The sequence below is a fragment of the Vombatus ursinus genome, unplaced genomic scaffold, assembly GCF_900497805.2.
Source record: "Vombatus ursinus unplaced genomic scaffold, bare-nosed wombat genome assembly UNPS02000577.1, whole genome shotgun sequence".
NCBI classification, from domain to species: domain Eukaryota; kingdom Metazoa; phylum Chordata; class Mammalia; order Diprotodontia; family Vombatidae; genus Vombatus; species Vombatus ursinus.
In genome coordinates this window covers 19,729,809-19,751,810 of record NW_020940355.1, presented here as the reverse complement: position 1 = coordinate 19,751,810, position 22,002 = coordinate 19,729,809, and the positions used below count along the sequence as shown (strand labels likewise).

The 22,002-nt window shown below is 38.3% G+C and overlaps 1 protein-coding gene across 8 annotated transcripts in view; it reads left to right on the top strand.

Annotated features, from left to right (window-relative positions):
• Nucleotides 1-22,002, top strand: part of RREB1 (ras responsive element binding protein 1) — a 146,614-nt gene that overhangs the window by 18,320 nt on the left and 106,292 nt on the right. The window contains exon 1 of one of the 8 annotated variants that reach the window (XM_027838088.1): nt 6,161-6,235. The exons of the other annotated variants lie outside the window; for them this stretch is intronic. The gene's annotated coding sequence lies outside the window, so the exon portion shown is untranslated. Of the gene's footprint in view, nt 1-6,160; nt 6,236-22,002 lie in introns of those variants that run through there. 8 annotated transcript variants of the gene reach the window in all.

The following is a 22,002-nucleotide window of genomic DNA, read 5'->3' as shown; positions in this document are numbered from 1 at the left end:
ATTGATTTTTTTTTCTAACTAATGAATTTTTAACTAAGTTTTTCCCTTTTCCCTAAAGATGTTTTAATTCTAGACAGTGTGACTGTAGGTAGATTTTCTGAAGACAGGATAAGAACAGTTGAAAGGTGGGAACCCTTACTTCCAGCAAACAGTATTGAATTAAACACTGTTCTCTCTTCTTTTGGTTCATCTCCCCTAGCCTTGGGAGGCTTGAGGCTGCCACCTCTGACAATTGTAGCCTGCTAGGTCCTAATGTTGAGATGACTCACTTTTTCCTCAGGTAACTTGACACAGTATTCAGTAGTTTATAGATTTGAAATTCATTGGTAATCTCCAAAACTCATTTTAGCTTCTGTTGCCACCAAGCTTTCAAAAAAAAATTAAATTTGATTTTCTGTTTTCTTTTTTTATCCCATCTTTTGTTGAATGGCAAAATGCTTTAAAGAATGGGCATCAGAAACAAGGGTCCTTGGATGACTAGATACTGGCTTATAAATAATTGATTCTTTGTTTGAGGACCATATAGCCCAATTCTCAACCTATCCTTATTTTTATGACATGCTTATTAGGAGCCTTGGCTTGGTAACTAGGATCTGCCCAGCCCTATTTTGGCCCATTTGTTTCCTTCCTCCCTCTCATTTTCTTTTCTCCTTCCTCTCTGTCCTATGGTTCTGACTTTGACATGGAATCATAGGGGAGCTTCCGTTGCTTGCAACAAAAACTGCATTTATTCTTTGAATTTGGATGCTGCCCCTGTAATTTCATTTGCCCTTCTACTCAGCCCAGACTCCATATCAACATCCTCACTTAGAATCTTAGAATCTGCCCCTTCCCCTCCCTTGACTCATTCTGCCTTGCCAATCCAACCCCAGGTAACTTCCTGTTTGCTGTTTGCCTCTGGAACTTCCTTGCCTAGGGAGAGTCGTTGAAAACGTGCTGATTGGGTCTACTCTAAATTCTTGCTGTCCGATTTCAGTTGTAGTCAGTAATGCTTTCATTGAACTCCTTCTGATTTCCTCTGGCACAGTAGGTATTCTAAACCTTTCCCTTTGGCCCTTAGCTGCCTCCCCCTCCTTCTTTCCTGAGGAGGTCAGACAACATGCATTCTCCCTCATTCTCCCACCTGTCTCAAAGCCTTTTGTATTTTTGCCCTTGTTGTTGCCTTTTATTTGCCTCTTGTTTTTGAGAAAGAACTGTCTATCCTTGTGATCAAGGCTTACCAATGGACCTCAATTCTTGATCTCTTTTTTTTTTATACGTTCATATTAAGCATATTTTCACATTAGTCATGATGTATAGAAGAATTTGAAGTAATAGGAGGAACCACAAGAAAGAAAAAATAAAACAATAAAAGAAAAGGAGAGTAAATAGCATGCTTCCATCTGCATTCAGACTCCATGGTTCTTTTTCTGGATGTGGAGAGCATTTGCCATCGTGAGTCTTTTGGTGTTGTCTTAGATCCTTGCATTTCTGAGAAGAGCTAAGTGTATCAAAGTTGGTCTTAGCGCAATGTGGCTGTTAATGTGTCCATTGTTCTCCTGGTTCTGCTTATTTCATTTAGCATCAGTTCATATTAGTGTTTCCAGGTTTTTCTGAAATCTGCCTGTTCATCCTTTCTTACAGCACAATAGTATTCCATTACATTCATATACCACAAATGGGTCCTTTTCTCATTTTTTTTTTTATCTCTTTGGGATACAGACCTAGAAGTGGTATTTCTGGGTCAAAACTTACGCACAGTTTTATAGCCCTTTGGGCATAGTTCCAAATTGCATTCCAAAATGTCTGGATCAGTTCACAACTCCACCAACAATGCATTATCCACATCTTCTCTAACATTTATCATTTTCCTGTTTTGTCATGTTAGCCAATCTGATAGGTGTGATGTGGTACCTCAGGGTCGGGTTTTTGTTTTTTGTTTTTTTTTGTTTTTTTTTTTTTTTTAACTTTTAGGCAATTGGGGTTAAGTGACTTGCCCAGGGTCACACAGCTAGTAAGTGTCAAGTGTTTGGTCTGAGGCCGGATTTGAACTCGGGTCCTCCTGACTTCAGGGCTTGTGCTCTATCTTCTGTGCCACCTAGCTGCCCCATCAGGGTCGTTTTGATTTGTGTTTCTCTAATCAGTAGTGATTCAAAGCATTTTTTCATATGACTATGGATAGCTTTAATTTTTTTCTTTAAAACTGCCTATTCATATCCTTTGACCGTTTATCTTGATCTCGTTTATAATGAATTCTTCTCCCTTTCTCTCTCCAATCTCCCTTGCCCCCACCAAAGATTCTAACTCCTTTTTTTAACTCTTTAACAGCCACCCAGTTATCTGTGCTTGAAACCTTAGATTCATCTGTGTCTGTGTTTTCCAAACCCTCTTCTTTGGTTCTACCTCTGGAGTGTTACTCACATTAATCCATTCCTTTGCATTCCTGATGCTAAGTGTAGCCAAATTAGTCTTCTTAAAAGTACAGCTTGAATCATGTTACTTTCTTGTGGAAAACCTTTGTTACATGATTTTGCCATTGCACATTGAATCTTTAAACCCTTCATCCAGACATCCCAGGCTCTCCATAGTCTGGTCATAACCTGCCTTTCTAACTTTATTACCAGTTACTCTTCAACATGTGTTTTATGCCCCAGCCAGCTGACCTACTTAATATTTCTTAGACCATGCTGAGTGCTTTCCTACCTGCTTACATTGCTCACTCTACCTAGAAATGGGTGTCCTCTCTCTGCTTATACTCTTCACCCATTAACATTGCCATATACAATCACATCGGTAGATGTTAGCTCCTTTATGAAGCCTTGATTGAGTTCTTCCTTGTCTACTGTCCAGCTTTGTGGCCTTGGGCAATTTCTCTGAGCTGTCTCATCTGTAAAGTGAGACTAGATGACCTGGAAGATTCATTCCAACCCTAAACTTGGATGGTACTTTTTTTGTGGGTGTGAACTTCCTGCTTCAAACTCCTGTTTGCACTTCTGGTGATGTAGATTGCACATAACGTGTATGTCTCTGCTGTCATCCTCTTTTCTAAATTGTAAGCTTCTTTAGGGTAGAGACAGCTTTGCTCATATTTATTTTCTCCATGACAAGGCATCTAGTTGGTGCCTTCCACGTAGTGGATACTCAAAGTATGTTAACTGAATGGAATAAAATTCTCAAAGTTTTCCCTCTTTTTAGAAAGAAGAAAAAAACCCACTGCTTTTTCATGTGTTATTCATTAAGACTCTTCATTTTTTAAAATGCTTTTTGTTTGCTCTGGAATAATTAACTTTTGCTTATTCATTCATTTGGTGATGTGCTATGCCAAAGCTGCAAGAAAATGATAAATCTTAACTCTGATGCACCCTTCCTCTTCTTTTGTGCTAACCCCAGGTAATGAAATGAGAGTAAATCATTATTGACCTTGGACAAATGGATGGTTCTCTGGTTTTGACAAAGTTTTGAATGAATCAAATGTACATTTCCTATATTTAGTACTATAGAATTTAATTATACTTTAAATGTATTTTATATTTTTTGGGCAACTGATTTACTCTCTTAATTTTGTTTTAGATAGGCTAAAGTAAATTTACATCTGTTCCCTGAGCATTGCTATATGTTGACAGGAAAAACATGGGATGCTTTAGATTGGGATTAAAAATATGCTATGAATTGTCCACAGTCAGATAATTGAGAATTGACTTCTGATGGAAGGAGAAATTCATTTAGCAAATTCATCTTTATCTTGGAGAGATGAGGTTGAAAAGTTAAAAAAAAATATATTTAACATTCTTATTAATGGCTTGGATAGGGGACATAAATGGTGTACTTTTCTAATATGCAGGTAACAAAACTGAGAGGAACAATTAACATTAAATGTCTAGGATTCGATAAGAGAATGACAGATTAGAATCTTGGGACAAATCAAATAAGATAACTTTATTTTTGTTTTTAAAAAATAATTTTTATTTGTTTTTTAATATTACCTACATTAGCTTCCTAGAATGCCATAGTTGAAACTTAATAGCAGCAAATGTAAAATCCTGTTGTGTGTTCAGTTGTGATGATTCTTCATGACCCCATTTGGGATTTTCTTGGTAAAGATACTAGAGTAGTTTGCCATTTCCTTTTCCAAATGAGGAAACTGAGGCAAACAGGGTTAAGTGACTTGCCGAGGATCACACAGCTAGTGTCTGAGGCCAGGTTTGAACTCGGGAAGATGAGTCTTCCTGACTCTAGGCCTGGCACTCTATCCACTGTGCCACCTTGCTAGAGACATGTTTTCCTTTATGTAGAACACTAGGAAATGCTTGGTATAATACACTGATCAGAATTTCTTCAGCAGAAAGTACTGTTTGAAAGTTGTTGACTCAAAATAAGAAAATGCTTATAGAAAAACACTGTTGCAGGGAGATAACTCCTATTTTTCTTATAACACCATTCTTTTGGACTCTAGTTTCTTTATTTTGACTCCTGTATCCTCATGTGGCTTCATAACTTCAGCTGGTGTGTTTCTGTGGTAGAGAAAAGAAGACAAACATATAACAAATGCCAGAAACAGGAGCAGCAATTTGAGCAGATGAATACTGTTACCCCCCCTACTCACCTGTTGAATCAACCAGGATTTTTAAATGAATTTTATTCTATGTAAACAGTCTGTAGCATAATAAACCTTTTTTTCTTTTTAGTTAATTTGCCTTGATCTTTTAGAAGGAGTGTTGAATTTGGGTAGAGAGATGGAAGGAACCATGGCCTGGGAGTTGGGGAGTCAAAACCTATTTTTAAATTCTTACATAGCCATTAGTTGTGTGACCAGGAACAATTCACTTCACCCCTCTATTCTGCAGTTTCCTCATCTGTAAGATAAGACAGTCATACTACATGATCAGTTAATCCTCGGGTTATTTATTAAATGTCTGCTATGTGTCAGGCTCTGTGGGACTTGGGAGTTGGGACTACAGACATAAAACTGTGGCAGCCCCTTTCAGCTGTAAAATTCAGTAGTAATAATGAGCCTTAATACTAAGTCTGACATTGACTGAAGGCTGTGTGACTAAATAGATTTTCAAATCCCATGTCTCTATCTGTAAAATGGGTTGCTCATCTTAAGCTTATTAAGGATGTAGTGATGCTTGCACAAAGCACTGTAATCAATAAAATACACCTTTGATTGAAGTTGCTATATATGATAGTAGTTTGAAATGGAGTAGGAGAAAACTTGTTACCATATCCTAAATTATAAAATTTTTCTTTAAGGTGAGGTAGTTTAAAAGAGAGGAGCTGTGAATTATACCTAACTTGAATGAACTTGCATCCAGAGTTAGTTGGTATTGCTTCAGTTAAGGTATGAAATAAACTTACATATTGTATTTATTAACATTAAACATTAATGTTTGTTAATTAACATTATTAATAAATTAATTAACATTAAATGCTCACTGTAGAGAACTGTACTAGGATTGGAGGTGGTCTGAAAGGCCTTGCAGTCTAGAGTGGCTTAGGGAGGTTAAGACATAGATAATTTAAAATACACAATATTGTATAGCAAAACAAAGTGAGGTTCAGAGAGGAGGCTGTCACCTCTGGTGGGTAGGAGAGGAGCTAGGATGAAATCAAGAAAGGGCTCTTAGATGTTGGTAGTATGTGAATTGGACTTTAAAGCATAAATTCAGACTGGAGAAAAGGGGGAGGATATTGTAGGCATAAGGAATAGATATGTAAAACAACAATAATAATTATTATTATTTTCATTTATATAGCACCTACTATGTGCCAGCCCTTTTGCTTTACAGATACTTTCTCATTTCATCCTATTTTATTGTTGAGGGAAACAGGTTAAATGACTTGAGTAGGATCAGAGAGCTGGTATGTTGCTTGAAGTCAAATGTGAACTCAAGTCTTCTTGATTCTAGGCCCCAGTGCTCTATCCACCTAGCTGCCTCCTAAGAATAGGGTGTACTCAGAGTAAAGAGGGTCCAGTTTGGTAGGATCACAGGAATTTTTAGAGGGGAGTGTTATGAAGACAAATCCTTACAAGTTTTTCTGAAACCATTCTCTTTATTATTTCTTACAGCACTCTAGTGTTCCATCATATTTATGTACCATAACTTCTTCAGCCATGCCCTAATTGATGAGCATCTCCTCAGTTTCCAATTCTTTGCCACCGTAAAAAGAGCTGCTAAAAATATTTTTGTACCTGTGTGATCCCATGATCTTAATGATAGTACTAGGGGGATGCTGCCAAGCTGAACAGGATTTGGTAAGTCTTGTTAGTTTTGGACCTAGAACATCGAAGTTAATGAGTTTATTAAGTGCCTGCATTGTGGGAGAGACAACATGTAACAAATATGGACAAATTAAATAAATACAGGATAAATTGGGGCTACTGGAGGTAAGATTTAGGAGGACTGGGAGAGACTTCTTGGAGAGGGGGTGGAACTCTAGCAGAGACTTGGAGAAAGCCAGGATCTGAGGTTGAGGAAATGGTTCAAGCTATGGAGGACAGCCAGTGAAAGTGCTGGGAAATTAGAAGATGGAGTGCACTGGTCAAAAGGAGAAGTTTTGGGGAAATAATACATAGTTCAGGTTTGGGGTATGTTAACTTTGAGGTCTCTGTGGGTACAGATGATCTGTAGGCACTTGGGAGTTAAGAATCTAGAGCTCAGAAGAAATGTCAAGGCTTCTGAAAGTACACATTTGAGAGTCATCTGAATACCATTGAAACATTGAGAATATTTAATAATAGCATTCATTTTAGTCATATTTACCAGTATGTCTGACTATAAACTTTGTGAAGACAGGGACTGTAGCATTATTTAAATCTCTCCCAGGACCTTGCACATTGTTCAATGCTGTGTTTACTAGAGGTAGTGAATGGATAGCTGTTGTGTAACTCACCACTTGGCTGGCATACTGAATGACCTCTAAGGTCCTTTTGAGCTCTGGTATTATGTAAAATGATGTTTTGAAGGGAGTATGTATGGATGTGTTTTTAAATTATTTTCTTTTGGTTGGAACTTGACAAACAACAACCTGTCTTTATAGCAAAAAGAACAGAAGAAGCAGATTATAAATACGATGCTTTGAATCTTATTATTTAGAGATTATTTAGTGGACAGAGCTGTCCAGGAAGCTAGGAGATCTGGGTCCCAGCCCTTTACTGACTCTGTGACCCTGGGCGAGTCATTTACTTAACTTTTCAATTCTCTAGGCAACTTTTTAAGACTATTAGGTTGCAGAAAAGTTCTAACCTGTATTAATAGAGAGAATCCCTGGGATTCCTGGGAATCCCTTATGAATGAAAAACAGGTCTAGACCCAATCCTTTATAATTTTTTAGACAGTTTGTTTTGTTTTGTTTCACACTTCAATAGACTTTGTGAAAACATGAAGTATTTGTACTTTATAATCTTTAATATGATAAAATAGGGTGGGTAAATACCAGTAATCTTCAACCCTGCATTACTAAACTGGATACTGAAAGCATTGGGACTGGGGGTAGAGGGAATTCATATCCCAGAAAAGCAAGGAAATATTGATATGAAGAGAAAATTAATATTTTTCTATTAACTGGTGGGTACAGTTCATGATGTTGTATTTCACAAAGCTTTCCAAAAGCTTCATAATCGTTTCAAGGATTCCAAAGTTATTTTGTAACTAAATCTAGTCCAAAGAAAGGAAAAAAGATAAAAGCAGTGCTGCATCAGAGCCCTCCTTTTGGGGGGCCCTTTTTGTAAGTATATTCCTTAGCAGCAGTCTTGTATTTTTCAATAGGACAGAGTTAAGACTGATGTCATGCCAAAATTTAGACTTTCTTTGGCCCTTAAAATTTCCCTTCTTTGCCTGGTACTCGAAATAATTGCTTGCTTCTAATACTCCTAAGACTTTTGCAATCTGGATATTGCAATAAATAACTGAGCTCTTCCTATAAAAGATGCTGGTGGGGAGGAATGGTTAGACATTATAAGTCAAGTTTTCTTTGAAATGTTAAAACCTTTCATACATTATAAAATAATTTATAGAGCATAAATATCACGGGGCTATAGTTGAAATATAGCTAAGTAAATTTTCAGCAAGTCAAACATCCAAACAATTTCTAATTTTCCGAAAAATTAATTTCTAAAGTTTAGATGTTAAAAAATGCTTCAATCTTAACTAGATAGTAAACAGACTTTGTTTATTAAATCTTTTTTCTCCCTTACAGCTGCTTTAAAAATGTAATGATGTGTATAGATTCAGATCCTCCTTTCATGAAAGAACAGTTAAAAAACCAGGTACCTTTATAGTAATAGTGAGAAAAAAGATAAACTAGGAGTGGCACCTGGGATCTCCTGTCACTTCCTTTTCCAAAGGGTGTAGCCTGTCACACTCACTTATGTGATCTTACAGAAGATGAGAGAAAGCTGCAAAGAAAAGTACAAACAATCATTCTGGATCTCTCCTTGGCCAAAGAGAGGCATGGGAGGCAGGGCATGGTTAAGGGTAGGGAGTTCACTTTAACCACATTTTCTATCCACACGGAAAGTGAGGGGAATTTCTTTCAAAATCTGCAAGGACTGTTAGCAGGAACTTTGGGGAGGTAGTACATACCTATTAGGGAGAGGCAGTTTTCTGGGCAGGCAAATGGCTGCTGTGCCATAGTGGAGGAGGCATGGAGGATGCAAGAAAAGGGCTGGTTCTTTCTCTCCTCACTAAGCACTTAGATCAGCTGACAGTACTGAGACCAAGGATTTTCGATTGCTCCTGGAAAGTGAGAGTGGTTGTGAGAGTGAGTTTGGAAGGAGGGGAGAAGGAAGAAGAGCAAGCAAAGGCAAGAGAAGATGGATGGGCAGCAGTTATGTGGCTAACTTCTTTAGCACCTTAGTTGTAGTTTAGAGAGAAACTTAGCTTTTTAAAAATCTGGATTAAAAAAATTAAAAAATTAAAAATAAAAATAAAAAAGATCTGGATTGCTTTGACTGGGATTGAATGCATGTGATGATTTTTAGTATTAATATACAGTATGCATAACGCATGTTTTGGGCAGATTAAACCTAGAAGCCATCTTTATTAAATGATAGGCTAGGTTTGTAGTAGCTTGCTGTCAGAATTTTTGTTGTATTTTTTTTAATCGTATTTTAAAATCCTACATTTTTTGTTCAACGTTCCTTGGAAACAGGATCCTGTAAGGTGGAGATGAAATCCTTAACTTCTGCTGGTTTTGTGCTACCTCTATTCTACTGCCTTGCACACTTTAAACTTTTCACACTATTCCTGAACCTGGACTCACTGGCTTACTTCCTAGCCTTCCATCTCTCCTTAATTTCCAAACACTCATTCCCAACACAAATTGTTGCAAAGTTTTCTTCTCTCCTGAAGCCCTGCACTTTGCAGTCATTCCTGTCCCTTTTTCATCAACTCTCTATGCAGATTGATGGCATATCTATATCTTGGGAGCCCTACCTGATCTCACTCCTGAACTTTAGACTTTGAATCTTTAACTGCCCACTTTACAGGACCGTTTCCTGCATGTTCATAGTCACCTCAAATTTAAAATGGCCCGAATCAACCTGATTTTAGCCTTCAGAGTAGGAATTGTTTCTTTGTATCCACAGTTCCTGGCAACATAGTAGGCCCTAAATAAAATTGTTGATGGATTCCTCCAAAAACTTTTTCCTCTTCTTGACTTGGTTTCTGTCCATGGTATCGTCTTTTATCCAATATTCTATGTTCATAACCTTTCGTGCCCATTTTTTATTCTTTTCTCTTTATTCACCTCCCACATCCTGGCTCACCTTCATCTTCATGCTGTCCCTCTGAGAGGATTCTAATTTATCTTGTCTGTCTGGTTCTGAGATCGCTCCCCACCCCCGACTTTATCTTGTATTTATCTTGTTTGAACATAGTTGTTTTCATATTGTCTCCCCCATTAGACTCTGAGCACTCTGAGGACAGGGACTGCCTTTTACCTTTCTTTTTATCCTCAGTGCTTAGCATAGTGCAGAGCACATAGAAGGGGTTTATAAGTGTCTGTTGACCGACAGGCATCACTACCCTGTGCTGTAGTTTTAGGACTAGTTGCTGTTCCCCACCCACCTCTCATATATTAGTTTTCTATATGTCATTTGCCTGCTGGATTATAAGCTCCCTGAGGGCAGGGATCGTTTGTTCTTTAAACAATCTCTTCCTCAGCCTGGTATTCTGCTGCATGTAGTGGGGAGTAGATACTTAAGAAACCATGTTGAATGAGGGTTTTTTTTTTTTTTTAGTGGGTAAAAAAACATTGATAACTTAGGCAGGCTTATTCCTTTTTGTGATTGCTACTCAGTTACTATTATTGCCTTTATGAAGTAAGTTACTATTATTGCCTTTATGAAGTAGTGATTATTTCAGTGATATCAGACTGTTGAGCTTCTATGATTGTCATCAGAATCCCTTTACATTTCCGAAGACAGTTCGGAAGTAGTTCTCACTTATTTCTGCCCACTCTCTGATGGGCATAGTAATGCTAATTGTTCTATGGTCATTGCAAAAGAACATTAGTTAATTAAACTTTTATACTCCAGTCAAATGGCATTAATTTACTCATTCTTTGTGCTGTTTTGCTAAGAAAATTTAAAGACCTGCATTTTAAAGACAAGCACTTTACCAAGGAAGTTCTGTGTTGGGCCTTATTGATTAAAAATGTGTCCCTTGGTCTGGAGATGAAATAAAAAGGCCAATTTTGTAGCACTTAAAATCGACACCCAATTGCTCTCCAAATGATTCAGTTGGGCCCACTTTTTTTTTTTTAAAGGAGTATGAAGGACATCTCAGGCACACACCCAGTAAAAGGAGGAAACAAGGAACTCATATCAGTGTACTCTGATTTGATGACTATCAAATGCATTTGCTTGGGGGGGGGAATTTTAATCTTTTTAGCTAAGTGAATTACCTTTTCCAAACACACATACTCTTTCCCTCCATCTAGAATTTTTTAAATTTGTCCAGTTTTTCCCTAGCCTTTGTTAGTATCCAGAAGATAAAGTCCGTAGTTATTTTTTCCTAGGTCAAGAAAAGTAGTTTGTTGTATGTTCATCTGCCTACCGCATTTCTCCACTAAAAGCAAGTTTAGAAAATTAGACTCATTCTCACTTTTCACACCCTCTGGTTTCTAGAGTCAGATTTCTTTACTGCCTTCAAAAGTTCTTAAGTAACCTGGGGGGTGCCAAGCAGTATAAGTAAATTTTAAGCTAGACTATAATACCATACTAAAAAAAAAAAAATGATTTCCTACGTTTAGAAAAGATGAAATGCACTTTAAAAATTTTTTTAATTTTTTTTTTTTTAATTTTAGGATTTAGCAGCATTTCCCTGCTGCTGGAAAAAGTAAAACTGATGGGTTGGTATAGTGCTCCTTATGCAAAAGGTGTGTAAAACAATTCCAAAAATAATGGATGGTTCGAAAAGATTATTTCTCACTAAGTATAGTCTTATTTGACCTTAAGCCTTATGAGCTTTGTCTCTGGTTTCCAGCCAGGGCCTTTCACTATGAAAGCACATCATTTTTAGTGCTGAACTATTTTTTGACACACTGAATGAATGCAATATGTTAACACTCCTGTAAGTCCCAGAATTGCTTGGCTGCCCCTTGCCCTGCCTGCCTGGTACTGGCTGAAAAGGTACCATTGTTTGTTCTGCAAACACTGGGTGATGTTTGTTTCCAAGGTGACTGTGGTTCTATTGCTGCCGTTTAAGCAAGGGGGGATGGGGAGAGAGAAAGTTGGCTTTAAACACCTGAGAGCATCCTGTTCTGACTAAAGAGTATGTGTGTTTGGGGAAGTTGGAGGGTTTTAAAAAAAACTTAGGTGGTGTAAATTGGAAAAAGATGAGTACTTTGAAAATAGGAAGAGAAGGCATTTTATCATTAAGTCTAAACCATGTGCTCCAAATGAAATGAAATGTATTTAAGAAATAAATTAAGATAAAAGAACTGTTAGAGATTGATGTGCAGGTTTTCTCTCTGTTTAAAAAAAAATGAGATTCAGGTGATGAAACATTTTAGGGAAGCAATAGCTGTGAAGTGTTAAATTCTAATTTTTATTAGAGATAAAGGTTATTTTATATCTAGATGACCTGTAAGCAAATATTTAAATGAAAGAAAAAGTCTAGAGACATTGGTAAATTAGGTAATATGAACATTTAGCAGTGTCATTTTTTAATAATTTCAGAGAAATAGAGTTTAAGATAGCATCAAATTTATTCAACTCACAACTACAGAAAAGGCCCAACTCCAGACATATTTGGAATTCAAGGGTTCAAATTGTCGATCTTTTTTTTTTTTAAGGCAAAGTAAATAAGTGGCCCCAGAAATCATTCACAGGAAATAGATTATTCTGTTTAATTTTACGCTGGTGATATATTTTCTTTTCCCTCAGCTTCTAATACTCTCATTTGGTCAGTAAAAAAATTTAATTACAAAATAAATTTCTTTTCTCCTCTACACCTCCCCCCCATTTTTTATTGGACATGGATGCTGTTAACAGAACTTTGCCTTTTCGGTCCTATCAGGTTTAGTACAGTTCATGCGCAGGTTTCAGTAAACATTAACTACTTTTATCAGGGCTTGCAGTATGCTGAATGGTGGTTAGCAAAGAGAATGTTCTGAGAGACACAGATGAAAATGAAGTCCAAGGTCAAAGGGATGATAGAATTTTTAAAAAATTAACATCGGGGAGGCCATAAGTTACATATTTTAGGATTTTTTTTGTTTTTGAGTGAGGCTGTAGAGGTGCTCCCAGAATTTGAGAGCAAATTAGTTCCATTGGTACATCTTACATAACAAATAGTGAAATGGTGTTATTTGAAAATACTTTGTCTTTTGTTTTTATCATGTTTTTTATTTGGGGCTGGATGAAAGGTTTGTATTGTCAGCAAAGAGGTGTAAGTCAAGCAGTGTGGTTTATGGAGAGAATGCTGGATTTTGAAGGTTTAGAAGACCTTGGTTTGAATTCTGGCTCTGCCATTGGTATTACCTGTGTCGTGTTGGGCAAATCACCTAATGGCTTTTCTGTTCCCAGAGGCGGTTGGACTAGATGAGTTCTAAGGTCTTTCCTAGCTATAAAATCTAGGTTCCTAGTGATAACTTTTAATATTTTTTAGGGGACATGGGAGCAAATATTTCTCCCCCCCTAGCCTTTCTCAAAGATTATTGGGATTAGTATGTGATAGCTGATTTTTGTCATTCCTTGGGTTATCATATTAAATTGCTCGTTTTTGAGATACAGGCAGATTTTGTATTGGGTATAACTTAAGCCTGCTTACCCTGAAATCATTTAATATTCTAATATTTTAAAAGGAAGAACAGAAATTACTGGCATTCTTTGTGTTTCGATGCCCAAAAAGTTGTTAAATTTTATAGTCTTCTTGGTTACATTTTAAAAATGCTCTTCCATATTTGATCTTGCCTTTCAAATGAAACAGACTGGTTAATTAAAAATTACCACCTTGAGGGGCAGCTAGGTGGCACAGTGGATAGAGCACTGGCCCTGGAGTCAGGAGGACCTAAGTTCAAATCTGCCTCAGACAATAACACTCACTAGCTGTGTAACCTTGGGCAAGTCACTTAATCCCAATTGCCTCATCAAAAAGAAGAAAAAAAGCTAAAAATTAGCACCTTGTGCAGTTTTTAAAAAGCACCCTTTCCATTTGAGCACACAGTAGGCTCTAGAAAGAGGAAAAGAAATTAAATCAACACTTGGCACTTGCCATAAGTTGTATCTCTCCAGACCTAGTGCCACTTGCAAGTCTGCCTTAAGTACTATTAGCAAACAACTGAGAAGTTTAAATTTGTTGAGGAAGGAGAGAAAATATTTGTTCTTTTAAAAAAGTCCTGCTATCTAATTAGATTGGTTATTTAAGTCGTTAAATTTATTTCACTTACCCATATAGTCTATTTAGCCATCCTAAGGCATGCCTCCCTCCTCCCCCCAGGTGTGTTTAAAATATGTCTTGTGTATATGTGTGAATTTTTTGATTTTTAGATAGAAAACACTTAGGCAGCCAGGGGGCATATTCAGTAAAGGGTTAGCTCCCTCACTCAGCAAGTGTATCATTTATTCCTGAGAGGCTTTGGGGGGAGGGAAAAAGGAGAAAGGGAAAGGACAGAGGAAGAAGGTGGAGGTTAACTTTTGTTAACTGGGCATATACTCTGAACACTCCCATCCTGAGAGAAGGAGGGCACATCATAGGTACAGCCTGCTTTCATATAACTAACTTCAAATCCATCTGTTGTAATATGAAACCAGAAGGTTTGAGGTTTAGGTTTTTCATTTGCCTTTCCTATTCCCTTTCCTTTGGTGTAGAGGGTGAAGGAAGAGAGAGCTACAGGGATAAACTGCAGATGTCAGCTGAAGTTCTCCATGGCTAAAGTTTCTCGTACATCAGTTCACTAGGATCGCCTCTGAGCTTCCCTCTCCTGGTGGTGCGCTCTCTCTTCACCCCCTCCTGCCTCTGTCTCCTCCCTCCTTCATGATGGATAACACCTTCTGCTGTAACAGAGAGCTGCTGTCAGTCAGTGGAGTGAGAGTTAGGCTGAACAGCTGGGTGGAGATGGCTGATTGGTTCCCCAGCACCACATGGGAAGGGGGAGAGAAGGCTACTGCTGCGACAGTTGGCTAATGTTCTTTCCTTGTACTTTGGCCTGCATCTTCATGCCTGGAGCTCCATAGAGGGAAGGAGGGAGGAGCTGGGGAGGAAGAGAGATTAGTTAAAAAGGCAGTATCCCAGCCATTTAATGGGACTGAGCTCTTCCACTTACCTACCCTGTACTAACAACTGAACAAAACTACCACTTGCTACCAAAGTAAAGCTTAAATAAAGAGTCAAGCATCTTTTTTTTTTTTTAAGTGCTTTCAGGATCCCTCCTATCCTTATTTGGCTAGGTTTTAGTTGGGCCTTGGAAGGGAGGGGGGTTTTGCAGCAGTAGCATTAAAAATTGGTTTTGAATATTTTTATTTTGTTATTTGATATTTGACCCACTTATCTTTGGGTCAGTTTTAAACGTTCAGGAGCCTTGCCTTTGGAAGAGCTTGCCCACTTCCACTTGTATTTATTTTTTCAAGGTGATCAGAAATTTCTCCCCCAAGAAATGTTGCAATATTTGATTTAGCTGATAGCTACATTTTCACAAGATGGGGTTTTAGTTAAAGCAAAATGATTCCTGAAGCAGTAACACAAGCCTGGAAAACAATAGCAAAAAATCCTAAGATGGATAAGTTATAAGCGTACAATAGAAAAGAAAAGGCATTTGTGCAGGAGAAAGTGAAGGGGGAGGAGCACCTTCTTGGTAGCTTGTCTGGGAAACCCCAACCTGGTTGGAAATTAGGCAGGCCCCTCCTGTGCTGCTGCTGTGGACCTTCCCAGGGACTTGTGGGTGACAATTGATTATTCCTTTTACCCAAGGGCTGTTTTCCTCTCCATAAAGGCAAGTGATAGTGACCTGCCTTGTGGGAGTTTTGGGGCGGGGGGTGGCGGGAAGCCAAAGAGGCAGGACCGATTGAGCGGGTAGCTGCACAAAAGCTGTGTGGCAGGCTCATTGGTTTTTGGTGCATTGGAGGTCTCTAAGAAGGGGCCACGTTTTCTTGAGCTATTTCCACACGGCTAGCAGAGTGACAGGCTGAACAGCTAATGATGTTAAGCCTTTCAGTTGGGATGTAATTTCTTGATGTTCTGTGCTTTTTGAACTACCCAAGCAGCAGGTTGTAGCTCAGTAAACAGTAATGTTACTCTGAATGTCTGCCTATTATAGTGCCTATTCCATCTACTTTCTTTATTCAAATACAGCCTATGTGGCCCAGGGTTTGGCTCTTGGACAGTCATAGCAGTTCCCCTCGAGGTGAGAACCAGACACCTGCATAGGGAGAACCATGGGGCTTTTAGCTCCTCGTTTACAGGTGTACCAGGGAGTCTAGGTAATACAGAATGAGCTGCTTGCTTTGTCTATTGGTCAGTAGTACTGTGACATCCTCACTAGGGGAGGCTTTAGGAAAATTCTGCGTATAGGGGCCCATGTGATACAGTGGAAAGAGAACTGATTTGGGAATCAGAGTCCTGGGTTCAAATGCTGAGTCTGCAGCTTACTACTTGTGTGACTTTGGATAACTTCTATGCCTTAACTTTCCTGATCAATAAAATGATGGTTTTTAAGGCCCCCTTTCAGCTTTAAATCTATGGTTCTATTAGGATCCATAGAGAATTATTTTAACAGAAGGTGATTTTTAACACATAGCCTCTCCCACCTCCTTATTTTTTTAATACTCCAGAGGTGTTTAATAACTTTCATTTGGCATGCTTTGAATTTAATACTTGAAAAACTAAAATGCTTTTCATAGGAATCAGAGCTCCTAGAGGTGAGCAGGCTCTTCAGCATCATGACCTCTGACCCACTAATTTTGAGGAGGAAATTCATGGGTCAAAACTGAGGAAAGTTAAATGATTTGCCCAGGGTCTCAGAGATAATGCATGTCAGTGTGGAATTCAAATCTAGGTCTACCTACTTGACTGCCGATTCTCTTTCTACTGTTCCATAAGCATTCAAAACTTTGAAGATACAGATTGGTTCTTTTAATCTACTTCAGATTTTTAAGCATGGTTAAATATGCAGGTATACAGAAAAGTTACAAAATAACATCCAACCTAGGAATTAACTGGTAATGCGGATCTGAACTTTAATTTTTTTGTGAGCTAAGGTGCTGTGGTACCTGTGGTAGAACCCTACCAGGTCCTTTTACAGTGGCAGGAGAGTAAATGCCACTAATTAATAATTTATGAAATGGGAGCTCTTATGGGATTGTCTGGGATGATACATAGCTGATACCAGATGTTCCTTTGTTAGTGGGTTTCCAAGAGAAGTGATGCCACGGGCAGACTCTGGAGTAGTATCACTTATTCGATCTGAGACTATGGATCTCTCTGTGCTAAGGATTTGTTTCAGAATAAAATGGGGATTTTTCTCTTTCTCTTCTGTCCCACTCACATCTTACGATATTATCTTGAATAGAGATATTTATTACTCAGTTATCATTAGGTCCAGCTCATGTAAGAGGAATATGGTTGGTACGCAATGCCAGTTCTCTATTTCCTTTTATTAACATCTTCTTACTCACCGGGTTTTTTTTTTCCATTTTCCATAGTGACAGCTCCTGCCTGAAAAGTCAGCCTTTTCTCTCTCTCCTCGACTGCCAAACAACAAAAAGTCAGCCGCTCATCATTTCATTTGCAGACGTTTACAACCTCTGAACAGAAGCTTTTGCAATTTATGAATGCACCATTTGTTGCTTGGGGCACAACTGTTGGATGTAACTGACTGCAGCAACCCACTCTGCTGGTTGGGCCCCACGTGCATCATGGTAGACTTCTGCATAGGCTGGATTTTTGTTCTAAATGGCACCATTTTATCCCTACTAGAGTCTCCCTTTTTACCCAATTTATTTTTTCAGATGTATATCTAAAAAGAAATTTAGTTAGTTTGCTCTCAACTGTTAATGTAGATATTATAAACAAATACGGATTTCTTTTTTCTTCCCACTTCTTCACCCACCCAAGGGAAATGGTTACTTTAGTTGTTTACCTCTACATACATTCCTGGTGATTATCTTGAAGTCTCTGTTGCTGCTTGATTTTGAAAACTTAGATTGTGAAGAAATTAGTGTTTTTTAAATAAATACATTTGCCCAGATCAGTCCCATAACTCTTCTGACCTCATCTCCCGACCATCCACGAACACATTGTGCAACATCATTTATAATTTCGGGGGAAAATTCAAAGTTGAATCGTGTAATGCTGCTGTGTGGATTAATAGGACATCATCCTTAAAAATAATTAGATTTTGCCCTTTTTTCTGTTTGAAATGAGATTATAGCTAAAAAGTGATGTTTTTAATTTCCCTGCTCTCCCCCTTCCCTTGTTCTTATTCAGTTGCTGTCTTAGAAGTCCAGTTCAGTATTGTTTATATACAGTATAGAACACATTAACATCTTTTTTCTTCTGCTGTACCTTTCTTTCACCAACGGGGCACAATTGTTCTAATAACTTTCAGAACGTATTCTGACTCAGGAGACTGATTTCTGTGAACACAGCAGTAAGACTCCTAAAACAAGTAACTGAACATCCAGCACTTCCAGAGAGGAAACAGACTCATTTGTTGAAGATGAAGATTTTTTTGAGATGCATTTAAAACGGGTGTTTCGGTTTCAAGGAATACATGTTTATTATTTTTCCCCTTTCAAAGTGGTGATGGGAAAGATTGATAAAAGGCACTAGGTTCCAAGTTGCAGTTGCTTCATTGTCTCCCACAAGCTGTTGTGGTAAAATTGAGATGAGCAAACACTTTTTTGGAAAATTTTTAATCCTTTGGGTTCTTTTCCCTTCCCTTTCCTTCTCCTCCTTCTCCCTCTTTCTGTCCTCTCATTGTCTTGTCAGAGGGAAAATGTGATTTATTACCAAAAGAAAGCTTAAAAGTCTGTTAAAAGTCTTAAAAACTATTTAGAATACATGTGAAAATCCAAGCAACTGGAACTTGGGGATTCTCATGTTTTTTGCTGTTTCCATGTGCAAGTTAGCTTGGAAGTCATCTATTGACTTCTATTGGAATATACTTTACATAGATGGTGCTTCCTCATTTTGAGGCTTGGTAATTAAACAGATGTGCTTTGGCTTTGTATGCCCTTATTTTGGACTTTCTTGTCCCCATACCCATTGCTCTTTTATTGCTGTACTCTCAGTAAATGTCTGTTGCTTAAAATGGCTGCTGAAAACATCAACTTTTCCCACCAGTTCAGAAACTGCTTTTCCTGTATCAAAACAACCAGTATGCTCTAGTTGATGTTTCTGTTGCTAAGCAGGTAAATTTCTGGTCTGCAGGCTATCTATCCGTTAACCCTGTAACCGCCTAGCCATAGCTCTTTGGGCATGTGGGGATACTAATGTTTTGGTGTGCTGAAAATGAGAAGTAGCTCAAGTTCTTTGTTATTTGAACAAATCCTTATTCCTTATTTTGGAGATGGGGTGGGGTGAGCTGGCTACAAGATGCCAAGAACTGGGGAGGTAGTAATGTGACACAGTGAGATGGCAATCCCAACTTTGATAGTGGCTAAAGATCCAATACATATAATAAAGATGCTGTGTGTCTGATTCCAATCTCTGATAGTCTTAGCTGTTATCTCTGAGGTTTCTTTCTTCAAGTCTGTCTGCAATTAGGGTGTGACTTGGGGGGGGGGTAAGAGAAAGGAAGGGGTTGTTTGTATCTATTTGCCAGAAAGGAGTTAAACAGAACATGCCACAGAACAGGTTAAGCAAGACTGTTAAAACCTATGATGAAGCTTTTCGTTCGCCAAGCTTTAAGGCATCTTCACTAAACTGCTCTTCCCCCACCCCACCTTTCCTCTATAATGTCCTTTACATTTCACCGTGCTCCACTCCCATTTTCTCTTTGCCCTCTCCCATGATTTTTTTCCCTCTTAAGAAATTGAATTGTGAAGATGGAGAGTTTGAATGTGGAGTAGATATATTCCTCCAACATCTGCCTGTTAAGAAACTGATGGTGTATTGGTCTGTGTTCTACATTTATGTGAAATAGGCAGCAGTAACATTCTTAGCTGTGCATTCATGCCCTCTATGGGACTTCTATGTGAATGGCCATTAAGGGGGGAAAATGGGGAGAGAAATTTGTGCACTGAAGAAAGTGTCTGCGTGTAGAGAACTGGAAGGTAGCATGAGCCAGTGTGGACTTAAGAATATTTAAATGTCCAGTGTACTTTTCTTGAGGTATCTGTAGCCACTTGGATCTTTGCAGATAGAGACCATTTATGAGTACTAATTCAGCCATTCAGAAGCACTAAGACTGAACAGATCATTTCTTCTGCAACTTATTTGTGTCTAATCATTCAGTAAACATACCATATATAGTAATGTTTGTGTTCACCATATAACATACATTGCAGGCAATCTTTTGTAATATACAGACTCCTTGGCCCTTAAGAGCAGACTGACTTAGGCAGTGTCTATGTATAGCACAAATACGCTGCAAGGTTTCAAAGATTTTCTTCTCTCTTGGCTCGCGCCCCCAGCTTCATACCATGTGAGAATGTTTTTTGATCCCACTGTTTTAAGTTGGGCAGTGTGAAGGCTGAAGAGTTATCTTGTTACATGAGATGGAACTCTTAGATTCTCTGTGCATCTTTTTCAGAATATTTTGTTGTTTTGGTGCCTTTAACATCATAGAATTATTCAGTTTAATGGTCTCTAGAATTGGGCCTTTTTAAAAAGTCTTTTAGCTGGGTGAGAGTGAACTGTACAAAATCTCTGTGGCTAAATGAAGAATTCTGTGTTGTGTTCCCCACCCCGACCCCCCCAGCCTCCCAGTGCTCACGTGTTACAGCTCTTCACCTTCAGATTGTGAGGACAAGTGAAATGGCTCTCTCTGTTGAACTGATGTCAATGATTTTCCACCTGTTGGCAAAGCTGGGTTGATGGAAGGGAGGGATAGGAAAGATAGGAACAAGAGGAATGGCAAAAAGCAGTTTTCTCTGTCCCTGAGATACTAAAGGGTGTGGTGTCCTCATCTTCTGGCCGTGGTGGTGTACAGCTCTTGATAAGGAAGCTTTGTTGTTTTCTTTCTCTTTAAATGGACATTGACTGCATTTTCATCTCAGCCCATTTACAGATGTGTAATTTGGCTTAGGAAGAGAAAGGTAGCTTGCTACTGTGGGATGTTAGGGTATTATGTAAAGGGACAAGCCTAGCGTTTCCTCTAACTTGTCTCCTCTCATTGGCCTAATCAGAGTGAATTATATCTGACTGTATGACAGTTAATTGGACCATCATTCCTTTTCCTAAGCTGATAAGCCTGTCTCTGTCTGCCCTGATCAGGCCTCTTTGTTTGAGGAGTTACTAATGTTGGAGGAGAATACTGTATTGAAATACAATGATTTTCTAGTGCATCTTTTTTTTTTTTTTAAAGAACTTTATATAATTGGATCTCTGTTCATTATTGCCATTAAAGATTTAGCAGGTGCTTACCAGAACTGTAGTGAAACAAGGAAAATAACTAAGTAATTTACAAGACTTGAGTATTATCTTAACTTCGGACAACTTATAGTACTTTAGATAGTCTCAGGGTCTTTCCAGGAGAATAAGACATCATTGAATGTAAAGTAAGATATATTTGAATATAAATCAGTCTTTTGAGGAGGTGTAATTTCATTTAGGATAACATAATAATAATAGTTCCCAGTCATATAGCACTTGAAGTGCTGTTCCTACTGCAGAGCTGTGAGATGAATGGTATAAGTAGTTAAACCCCCATTTTATAGTTGAAGAAATTGAAGCTTAGTGAGGTATCAAGGTCGCACAGCTTTTAAGTATCAACTAGGATTGGAAACAGCAATTTATTAGCTGGTACTCCGCTTGCCCAAAATAATTACATTAATATCTCACTTAGCCCGATTTATCAGACAATCTCTGCCATCTGGAACACAGCTGAAATCCAGAGGAAGTAAAAAAATGTCTCTGAGCAACGACAGTGGCTAGAACAGAGCCTGTATAGTAAGCTCCAGAATTTTACCCCTAAAGAATCCCTTAGGTTTTCATTTAGAGCCCATGTACTTGTACTTTACATACAGTTTTAATAGTCATGGTCCATAGGTTTCCCTGGCCATAACAAATGAAAAGTGAGAAGGTTGGCAGAAGGTAGAGAAAGACACAGTAACATTGCTGCCACAGTCAATCAGACTACATTGATATTGAGAAAGAATGGTGGCAAAACTCTAGAAAGTGAGAACATGAGCATAGTAGCTCTACACACCTTAGTAAGATTCAGTCCCACAAACGTTGGAGTTAGTGTCTGCTTCATATGTTATACAAAGCACTGTACTAAGTCTTGGTTCTAAAAGGCTGATTCATTCACTTGGCATAGAAGTGATAGTAATGGATGCTCATAATGATGACCTGAGTCATCAAGAAGGATTCCATCTTACTCTGTTCAAAGAGTAAAATATATTTTAGAAAGATT